Raw genomic sequence first — 11,274 nt, 5'->3', positions numbered from 1 at the left:
ATGTGTCGTACGAAGAGAGAGACTTTTTTTCCTCTGGCAACATAACGGTAAGAGACATCCTTCCACACTCATAGGTTCCACTCCCTGGGGCTATGATATATATATACATATAAATTCAAATTCGAAGCAACGGTCACAATTCTACTCTATATTTTTGCGGGTTATGTGTTCTTTCGTTCAATTTCTTTCATGCGTTCGTTCGATCTCTGTACACAGTCTTCACATAGGACAGACTCGTGTAGTACGCTTTCGTGGGTTAAACCCATCTCGTTTCATTTCAGGCGACGTCGGGAGCGCGTTGAAAATGTACCAGTGAAATCTCGATAGTTCTACGGATACGAATCGTCCCGAAAAAGATTTTGTCACCGCTTCGAAGCGGTGTTTCAGACGGGCGGACGTATATAAAACATATACAACACACGACACCGCCTTCCACACTCACGCTAGTTCGAACACGATTTCCATCTCTCTCGAAGACTGTTAGACGTACGTAAAATTTCTCAATATTCATAGGACCGCGACAAACGCCGACGAAGCGCCCATCATTCGCTCGTACGTATATAGGCAACAAGTGCCATCAACGCAAGCAGTTTATAAGTACGTAAACGACCCTCAGCCAGGCGTGGTCCAGGAATTGTATCCGTGGACCGCAATGTGCGTTCGAAATGTCGATGTTCATGTGTCCTGCAGTTCACACGTTGACGCGCAATTAGCTGCGTTCTTCATCGACCCACGAGCCAAGTGATCCACCGTTCAGGGTAATTTTTCCCTTTTATTCTCTCATATATAATATAATGTGTATTTGCTATCCACCACATTTTTGTGTTATATTTCGGAACAAGCCGATACCCGAAGAGCTCCAACCAGCGCGCGAAGGAGATTCGGGAGTCGTCGTACAACGACATAATTGTCCCTTAAAGAACGAGATATTTCCGTCGAAACCATATATATATGTACGAGCAAATCCAAAACCACTGTTTTCTTGCAAGTTCGACGGTCGGAGCGAATAGAACATTGAAAAGCCTTCTATCGAAGAAACACAGAGAGTATATCACCTCCAAAAACGACGGGGATATGGATATTCAAACTGGACAATTATCAACCCGATACTGGATTCGAAAAGTTTCTCTCTCCTTTCGTCGTTATTTACACCGGACGGACTCACGGCCGGCTCTAGCTGGGTGTCATATATATATATACGTCCCACGCTCATGCTGCCACTAGCGCGCAACAGAGTAGGGTGTCAATGACAACGACACAGCATTGAAACGAGCTACACAAGCCGGTCTCTCTTGATACCAATGTAAACGAGCATTAAGTTATCTTCAGACTGCCCGATATTTTCGTCCTTTGGACTTTCCCAACGATTCCTTTTTTTCTTTTTTTTTTACACACCACAGCGAAGACTTGAGGAAGCGTGATTAGCACGCTCGCATCCCTCCCTGTCCTACTACAACTGTGTGTGTGTGTGTAAAGAAAGAAAAAAGAATACATTGGCTTTCTCTCTATCGAGAAGATGGCCTACGCAACGCAGATCAAAGGCCTAATACGTGTAATATAATACGCGTCTGGCCGTGTATAAATCACGCACGAATGATCTGGTCGGGCCCAACTCTTCTCGTACGCTTATTTTTCCGTGTTGGGGCACTATCATAAAATCACACAAACCCCAACACGTGTGTGTCTTGGAAGGAAGATGGCCTACGCAACGCAGATCAAAGGCCTAATACGTGTAGTACACACGTCTGCCGTGTAAATCACGCACGAATGATCTGGTCGGGCCCAACTCTTCTCCACCACACCACATCCCAACTTTGTACATTTTTATATATTTTTGTGCGTTGGGGCACCTTCATAATCACAAACCCCAACAACACATATATCTCTCTCTCTTTGAAAGATTTGTTGTGGCCTACGCAACGCAGATCAAAGGCCTAATACGTGTAGTACACACGTCTGGCCGTGTAAATCACGCACGAATGATCTGGCGGGCTCAACAATATCTTTTTTTTTTATATGAATTCTTATCCACAAACTAATCGAATTCATTTTCTCTCCTCCTCTCCTCTCTCTTTGAGATATATTGGAACATTGTAATGATCCTTCCGCAGGTTCACCTACGGAAACCTTGTTACGACTTTTACTTCCTCTAAATAATCAAGTTTGGTCATCTTCCCGGCATCATCGGCAATGCCGAAACATTGCCGCGCACCAGTCCGAAGACCTCACTAAATCATTCAATCGGTAGTAGCGACGGGCGGTGTGTACAAAGGGCAGGGACGTAATCAACGCGAGCTTATGACTCGCGCTTACTGGGAATTCCTCGTTCATGGGGAATAATTGCAAGCCCCAATCCCTAGCACGAAGGAGGTTCAGCGGGTTACCCGGGCCTTTCGGCCAGGGAACACACGCTGATTCCTTCAGTGTAGCGCGCGTGCGGCCCAGAACATCTAAGGGCATCACAGACCTGTTATTGCTCAATCTCGTGCGGCTAGAAGCCGCCTGTCCCTCTAAGAAGATTTGTTTGTACGTTGGTAGTAAAAACCCCACCGGCAGAAGCCGAGAGCCTTCGAGATACCATAATTACGTCTATTTAGCAGGCTAGAGTCTCGTTCGTTATCGGAATTAACCAGACAAATCGCTCCACCAACTAAGAACGGCCATGCACCACCACCCACCGAATCAAGAAAGAGCTATCAATCTGTCAATCCTTCCGGTGTCCGGGCCTGGTGAGGTTTCCCGTGTTGAGTCAAATTAAGCCGCAGGCTCCACTCCTGGTGGTGCCCTTCCGTCAATTCCTTTAAGTTTCAGCTTTGCAACCATACTTCCCCCGGAACCCAAAAGCTTTGGTTTCCCGGAAGCTGCCCGCCGAGTCATCGTAGGAACTTCGGCGGATCGCTAGCTGGCATCGTTTATGGTTAGAACTAGGGCGGTATCTGATCGCCTTCGAACCTCTAACTTTCGTTCTTGATTAATGAAAACATTTTTGGCAAATGCTTTCGCTTCTGTCCGTCTTGCGACGATCCAAGAATTTCACCTCTAACGTCGCAATACGAATGCCCCCATCTGTCCCTATTAATCATTACCTCGGGGTTCCGAAAACCAACAAAATAGAACCGAGGTCCTATTCCATTATTCCATGCACACAGTATTCAGGCGAAGGTAGCCTGCTTTGAGCACTCTAATTTGTTCAAAGTAAACGTACCGGCCCACCTCGACACTCAGTGAAGAGCACCGCGATGGGATATTAGTTGGACCGCCCCGTGAAGAGCAAAGCCCACCGGTAGGACGTACCACATAATGCCAGTTAAACACCGCGAGCGATGAACCGACACTGTGACACACAGATTCAACTACGAGCTTTTTAACCGCAACAACTTTAATATACGCTATTGGAGCTGGAATTACCGCGGCTGCTGGCACCAGACTTGCCCTCCAATGGATCCTCGTTAAAGGATTTAAAGTGTACTCATTCCGATTACGGGGCCTCGGATGAGTCCCGTATCGTTATTTTTCGTCACTACCTCCCCGTGCCGGGAGTGGGTAATTTGCGCGCCTGCTGCCTTCCTTGGATGTGGTAGCCGTTTCTCAGGCTCCCTCTCCGGAATCGAACCCTGATTCCCCGTTACCCGTTACAACCATGGTAGGCGCAGAACCTACCATCGACAGTTGATAAGGCAGACATTTGAAAGATGCGTCGCCGGTGCTATAAGACCATGCGATCAGCACAAAGTTATTCAGAGTCACCAAAGCAAACGATGGACGAGTGTAAACACCCGCCACCGATTGGTTTTGATCTAATAAAAGCGTTCCTACCATCTCTGGTCGGAACTCTGTTTTGCATGTATTAGCTCTAGAATTACCACAGTTATCCAAGTAAATTTTAGTACGATCTAAGAAACCATAACTGATTTAATGAGCCATTCGCGGTTTCACCTTAATACGGCATGTACTGAGACATGCATGGCTTAATCTTTGAGACAAGCATATGACTACTGGCAGGATCAACCAGGGAACTATACAATATGTATATATAAAATGGACAAAATTTAAATCCTTTTCCATCGTCGCCTGTTTCATATATATATGTCAGGTCGACACACCACTTTTCTCTTTCAAATATGTACAAGTTTTGCCACATTCCGCGCTTGTAACATATCTTCTTTAACGCTCAATTTCTTTCATTTTTCTACCATACAGATATTTTACCGTACGCCCAAAAACGTACGTATTATATTTTTGTTCTATCATAAAATCACATTTTTCTACGTACGCCAGCTTCGTACGTTTCTATCTTTGCCTTCATAAAATCACAAGATAATTTTATCTTCAAGAGTCTCGCTATTAACATCTTGTAAGATAAATGTACGTCCCAGCTAAAACGTACAAATACTTCAAATTAAGTAATAATATATCATCGCTATTGACAAATTTTTAAGATCCAAGACACAGTTCTCTCTATATGTTTTAATATTTTTTATGTACTCAAATATATTCAAAGGAAAAAGTACATGGGTGATGCCATAGTCGTGGAAGCGCGTACGCTCACGCTGATCTTCTGACCGCCGGAAGCACGAAACCTCTGATCTGGGCAAAATCGGCAAGCCGAGGAAGAACGGACAGGACACATGCTGGACTGGCGAGAAAGCGTGTTCTTCCGCTCGCGCTAGGCATTTCGATTTCTGACACCTCTTGATTTAAAAAATCAGTTTTTTGATAGTTTTCTCTCTCCACTGGGCTATTCATTTTATCCACAGTTTTCAATTGGTACGATTTGCTTCCAAATCTTACAGATGCATTTTAAAAAATTTTTCCATCGCTCGGACAGAAGAGTCGATTGCTCAGTGAGTACGAGTATACATACAAAGTGCATACGGGTAACCAACCCCGTAGGGCTTGCCACATATGGGCCATTCGGTCAAAGACACCGACCCGTGGCCACGCTGTGTGGAGAAAAGTCCGTAACGTAAACGGCACGAAACAGTCAGGACCGAAGCCCCGAAGGAGCTCTGAGACAGCTTCTCGACCGAGATCGTAGAATTGGCCCAAAACCCGCTCTGCTCCGTCCGCCTCGCACGGACCGTGTATCTCTTATAGATACCGAACGGCCGGCAAGGACGCCGGCGCCGCCGGCCGAATAGCACGCGCGCTTATGAGTGTAAACCGCCGCGGCAACAGACCGCCCGGCCGTGCTGTTGTAACATAGCGCGTGAACGAACGAAAAAAAAATTTATAGTAAACATTAAAATAAATTACATTACCGTAAACTAGACAAAAAATTACACATTTTTTCCCAATATGAAAATTTTCACAAACTTTTCAAAGTCCCATCGCATCGAGTAAACTTTTTTAATAACGCTTCCGCACGATTCTAAATGCTTAATCCATATGTGAAATCGTTCACTGATCACGAATATCGTATTTAAAAAAATTACAAAAATTTATTTTTCAAAATAATCAAAAAAAACCGAAAAATCACAAGAGTAAAGTACCATTATTTTAAACAATATGTCGTTCTAAATGCTTAATCCCTATGTAAAAAAGTTATCTAAGCAAGAATATGTAATTGAAAAAAATTAGAAAAATTTATTTTAGCCGTAAATCGAAAATAATGGGGACACCGGAGCTGTTCGAAGCGCCGAGACGCGCCGCGTACGGCCGAATATTTTCTAAGTCCCAACGTACCGATCAAGAGTAAAGTACCATTTTCCTACATTAGATTTCGTTCTAAATGCTTAATCCCTATGTAAAAACGTTAGTTAAGCAAGAATATCGTATTTTTAAAAAAATCTAATGATAGGATTTTCCAGAAAATTGAAAAAACCGAAAAATGTCAAGAGTAAAGTGCCATTTTCTGACATTAGATTTCGTTCTAAATGCTTAATCCCTATGTAGAAACGTTAGTTAAGCAAGAATATCGTATTTTTAAAAAAATCTAATGATAGGATTTTTCAGAAAATTGAAAAAACCGTAAAATGTCAAGAGTAAAGTGCCCTTATTTTAAACAATGTATCGTTCTAAATGCTTAATCCCTATGTAAAAAAGTTATTTTAGCAGGAATATGTTATTGAAAAAAATTAGAAAAATTTATTTTAGCCGTAAATCGAAAATAATGGGGACACCGGAGCTGTTCGAAGCGCCGAGCGCGCCGCGTACGCCCGAATATTTTCAAAGTCCCAACGTACCGATCAAGAGTAAAGTACCATTTTCCTACATTAGATTTCGTTCTAAATGCTTAATCCCTATGTAAAAACGTTAGTTAAGCAAGAATATCGTATTTTTAAAAAAATCTAATGATAGGATTTTCCAGAAAATTGAAAAAACCGAAAAATGTCAAGAGTAAAGTGCCATTTTCTGACATTAGATTTCGTTCTAAATGCTTAATCCCTATGTAGAAACGTTAGTTAAGCAAGAATATCGTATTTTTAAAAAAATCTAATGATAGGATTTTTCAGAAAATTGAAAAAACCGTAAAATGTCAAGAGTAAAGTGCCCTTATTTTAAACAATGTATCGTTCTAAATGCTTAATCCCTATGTAAAAAAGTTATTTAAGCAGGAATATGTTATTGAAAAAAATTAGAAAAATTTATTTTAGCCGTAAATCGAAAATAATGGATCGAGCGAATCGGTCGATTGCGCCGAGACGCGCTATGATGCAACAGACGAGCGATTGGAACGCCCGAATATTTTCAAAGTCCCAACGTACCGATCAAGAGTAAAGTACCATTTTCCTACATTAGATTTCGTTCTAAATGCTTAATCCCTATGTAAAAACGTTAGTTAAGCAAGAATATCGTATTTTTAAAAAAATCTAATGATAGGATTTTCCAGAAAATTGAAAAAACCGAAAAATGTCAAGAGTAAAGTGCCATTTTCTGACATTAGATTTCGTTCTAAATGCTTAATCCCTATGTAGAAACGTTAGTTAAGCAAGAATATCGTATTTTTAAAAAAATCTAATGATAGGATTTTTCAGAAAATTGAAAAAACCGTAAAATGTCAAGAGTAAAGTGCCCTTATTTTAAACAATGTATCGTTCTAAATGCTTAATCCCTATGTAAAAAAGTTATTTAAGCAGGAATATGTTATTGAAAAAAATTAGAAAAATTTATTTTAGCCGTAAATCGAAAATAATGGATCGAGCGAATCGGTCGATTGCGCCGAGACGCGCTATGATGCAACAGACGAGCGATTGGAACGCCCGAATATTTTCAAAGTCCCAACGTACCGATCAAGAGTAAAGTACCATTTTCCTACATTAGATTTCGTTCTAAATGCTTAATCCCTATGTAAAAACGTTAGTTAAGCAAGAATATCGTATTTTTAAAAAAATCTAATGATAGGATTTTCCAGAAAATTGAAAAAACCGAAAAATGTCAAGAGTAAAGTGCCATTTTCTGACATTAGATTTCGTTCTAAATGCTTAATCCCTATGTAGAAACGTTAGTTAAGCAAGAATATCGTATTTTTAAAAAAATCTAATGATAGGATTTTTCAGAAAATTGAAAAAACCGTAAAATGTCAAGAGTAAAGTGCCCTTATTTTAAACAATGTATCGTTCTAAATGCTTAATCCCTATGTAAAAAAGTTATTTAAGCAGGAATATGTTATTGAAAAAAATTAGAAAAATTTATTTTAGCCGTAAATCGAAAATAATGGATCGAGCGAATCGGTCGATTGCGCCGAGACGCGCTATGATGCAACAGACGAGCGATTGGAACGCCCGAATATTTTCAAAGTCCCAACGTACCGATCAAGAGTAAAGTACCATTTTCCTACATTAGATTTCGTTCTAAATGCTTAATCCCTATGTAAAAACGTTAGTTAAGCAAGAATATCGTATTTTTAAAAAAATCTAATGATAGGATTTTTCAGAAAATTGAAAAAACCGTAAAATGTCAAGAGTAAAGTACCATTATTTTAAACAATATGTCGTTCTAAATGCTTAATCCCTATGTAAAAAAGTTATCTAAGCAAGAATATGTAATTGAAAAAAATTAGAAAAATTTATTTTAGCCGTAAATCGAAAATAATGGGGACACCGGAGCTGTTCGAAGCGCCGAGACGCGCCGCGTACGGCCGAATATTTTCTAAGTCCCAACGTACCGATCAAGAGTAAAGTACCATTTTCCTACATTAGATTTCGTTCTAAATGCTTAATCCCTATGTAAAAACGTTAGTTAAGCAAGAATATCGTATTTTTAAAAAAATCTAATGATAGGATTTTCCAGAAAATTGAAAAAACCGAAAAATGTCAAGAGTAAAGTGCCATTTTCTGACATTAGATTTCGTTCTAAATGCTTAATCCCTATGTAGAAACGTTAGTTAAGCAAGAATATCGTATTTTTAAAAAAATCTAATGATAGGATTTTTCAGAAAATTGAAAAAACCGTAAAATGTCAAGAGTAAAGTGCCCTTATTTTAAACAATGTATCGTTCTAAATGCTTAATCCCTATGTAAAAAAGTTATTTTAGCAGGAATATGTTATTGAAAAAAATTAGAAAAATTTATTTTAGCCGTAAATCGAAAATAATGGGGACACCGGAGCTGTTCGAAGCGCCGAGCGCGCCGCGTACGCCCGAATATTTTCAAAGTCCCAACGTACCGATCAAGAGTAAAGTACCATTTTCCTACATTAGATTTCGTTCTAAATGCTTAATCCCTATGTAAAAACGTTAGTTAAGCAAGAATATCGTATTTTTAAAAAAATCTAATGATAGGATTTTCCAGAAAATTGAAAAAACCGAAAAATGTCAAGAGTAAAGTGCCATTTTCTGACATTAGATTTCGTTCTAAATGCTTAATCCCTATGTAGAAACGTTAGTTAAGCAAGAATATCGTATTTTTAAAAAAATCTAATGATAGGATTTTTCAGAAAATTGAAAAAACCGTAAAATGTCAAGAGTAAAGTGCCCTTATTTTAAACAATGTATCGTTCTAAATGCTTAATCCCTATGTAAAAAAGTTATTTAAGCAGGAATATGTTATTGAAAAAAATTAGAAAAATTTATTTTAGCCGTAAATCGAAAATAATGGATCGAGCGAATCGGTCGATTGCGCCGAGACGCGCTATGATGCAACAGACGAGCGATTGGAACGCCCGAATATTTTCAAAGTCCCAACGTACCGATCAAGAGTAAAGTACCATTTTCCTACATTAGATTTCGTTCTAAATGCTTAATCCCTATGTAAAAACGTTAGTTAAGCAAGAATATCGTATTTTTAAAAAAATCTAATGATAGGATTTTCCAGAAAATTGAAAAAACCGAAAAATGTCAAGAGTAAAGTGCCATTTTCTGACATTAGATTTCGTTCTAAATGCTTAATCCCTATGTAGAAACGTTAGTTAAGCAAGAATATCGTATTTTTAAAAAATCTAATGATAGGATTTTTCAGAAAATTGAAAAAACCGTAAAATGTCAAGAGTAAAGTGCCCTTATTTTAAACAATGTATCGTTCTAAATGCTTAATCCCTATGTAAAAAAGTTATTTAAGCAGGAATATGTTATTGAAAAAAATTAGAAAAATTTATTTTAGCCGTAAATCGAAAATAATGGATCGAGCGAATCGGTCGATTGCGCCGAGACGCGCTATGATGCAACAGACGAGCGATTGGAACGCCCGAATATTTTCAAAGTCCCAACGTACCGATCAAGAGTAAAGTACCATTTTCCTACATTAGATTTCGTTCTAAATGCTTAATCCCTATGTAAAAACGTTAGTTAAGCAAGAATATCGTATTTTTAAAAAAATCTAATGATAGGATTTTCCAGAAAATTGAAAAAACCGAAAAATGTCAAGAGTAAAGTGCCATTTTCTGACATTAGATTTCGTTCTAAATGCTTAATCCCTATGTAGAAACGTTAGTTAAGCAAGAATATCGTATTTTTAAAAAAATCTAATGATAGGATTTTTCAGAAAATTGAAAAAACCGTAAAATGTCAAGAGTAAAGTGCCCTTATTTTAAACAATGTATCGTTCTAAATGCTTAATCCCTATGTAAAAAAGTTATTTAAGCAGGAATATGTTATTGAAAAAAATTAGAAAAATTTATTTTAGCCGTAAATCGAAAATAATGGATCGAGCGAATCGGTCGATTGCGCCGAGACGCGCTATGATGCAACAGACGAGCGATTGGAACGCCCGAATATTTTCAAAGTCCCAACGTACCGATCAAGAGTAAAGTACCATTTTCCTACATTAGATTTCGTTCTAAATGCTTAATCCCTATGTAAAAACGTTAGTTAAGCAAGAATATCGTATTTTTAAAAAAATCTAATGATAGGATTTTTCAGAAAATTGAAAAAACCGTAAAATGTCAAGAGTAAAGTGCCCTTATTTTAAACAATGTATCGTTCTAAATGCTTAATCCCTATGTAAAAAAGTTATTTTAGCAGGAATATGTTATTGAAAAAAATTAGAAAAATTTATTTTAGCCGTAAATCGAAAATAATGGGGACACCGGAGCTGTTCGAAGCGCCGAGCGCGCCGCGTACGCCCGAATATTTTCAAAGTCCCAACGTACCGATCAAGAGTAAAGTACCATTTTCCTACATTAGATTTCGTTCTAAATGCTTAATCCCTATGTAAAAACGTTAGTTAAGCAAGAATATCGTATTTTTAAAAAAATCTAATGATAGGATTTTCCAGAAAATTGAAAAAACCGAAAAATGTCAAGAGTAAAGTGCCATTTTCTGACATTAGATTTCGTTCTAAATGCTTAATCCCTATGTAGAAACGTTAGTTAAGCAAGAATATCGTATTTTTAAAAAAATCTAATGATAGGATTTTTCAGAAAATTGAAAAAACCGTAAAATGTCAAGAGTAAAGTGCCCTTATTTTAAACAATGTATCGTTCTAAATGCTTAATCCCTATGTAAAAAAGTTATTTAAGCAGGAATATGTTATTGAAAAAAATTAGAAAAATTTATTTTAGCCGTAAATCGAAAATAATGGGGACACCGGAGCTGTTCGAAGCGCCGAGACGCGCCGCGTACGGCCGAATATTTTCTAAGTCCCAACGTACCGATCAAGAGTAAAGTACCATTTTCCTACATTAGATTTCGTTCTAAATGCTTAATCCCTATGTAAAAACGTTAGTTAAGCAAGAATATCGTATTTTTAAAAAAATCTAATGATAGGATTTTCCAGAAAATTGAAAAAACCGAAAAATGTCAAGAGTAAAGTGCCATTTTCTGACATTAGATTTCGTTCTAAATGCTTAATCCCTATGTAGAAACGTTAGTTAAGCAAGAATATCGTATTTTTAAAA

At 38.1% G+C, this 11,274-nt stretch overlaps 2 non-coding genes across 2 annotated transcripts; both read right to left on the bottom strand.

Moving 5' to 3' along the window:
- Window positions 1–606: 606 nt before the first annotated feature.
- LOC143262710 (5.8S ribosomal RNA) lies at window positions 607–761 on the bottom strand. The gene has a single exon (XR_013036419.1). It is a non-coding gene; the product is annotated as a 5.8S ribosomal RNA (ribosomal RNA).
- Window positions 762–2,094: 1,333 nt separating this feature from the next.
- On the bottom strand, window positions 2,095–4,015 carry LOC143262704 (small subunit ribosomal RNA). Its single transcript, XR_013036413.1, has one exon. It is a non-coding gene; the product is annotated as a small subunit ribosomal RNA (ribosomal RNA).
- Window positions 4,016–11,274: the final 7,259 nt, after the last annotated feature.

The sequence above is a fragment of the Megalopta genalis genome, unplaced genomic scaffold, assembly GCF_051020955.1.
Source record: "Megalopta genalis isolate 19385.01 unplaced genomic scaffold, iyMegGena1_principal scaffold0197, whole genome shotgun sequence".
Lineage (NCBI taxonomy): Eukaryota > Metazoa > Arthropoda > Insecta > Hymenoptera > Halictidae > Megalopta > Megalopta genalis.
The sequence above is the reverse complement of the archived record's forward strand: the minus strand, read 5'-3'. Positions and strand labels throughout refer to the sequence as shown.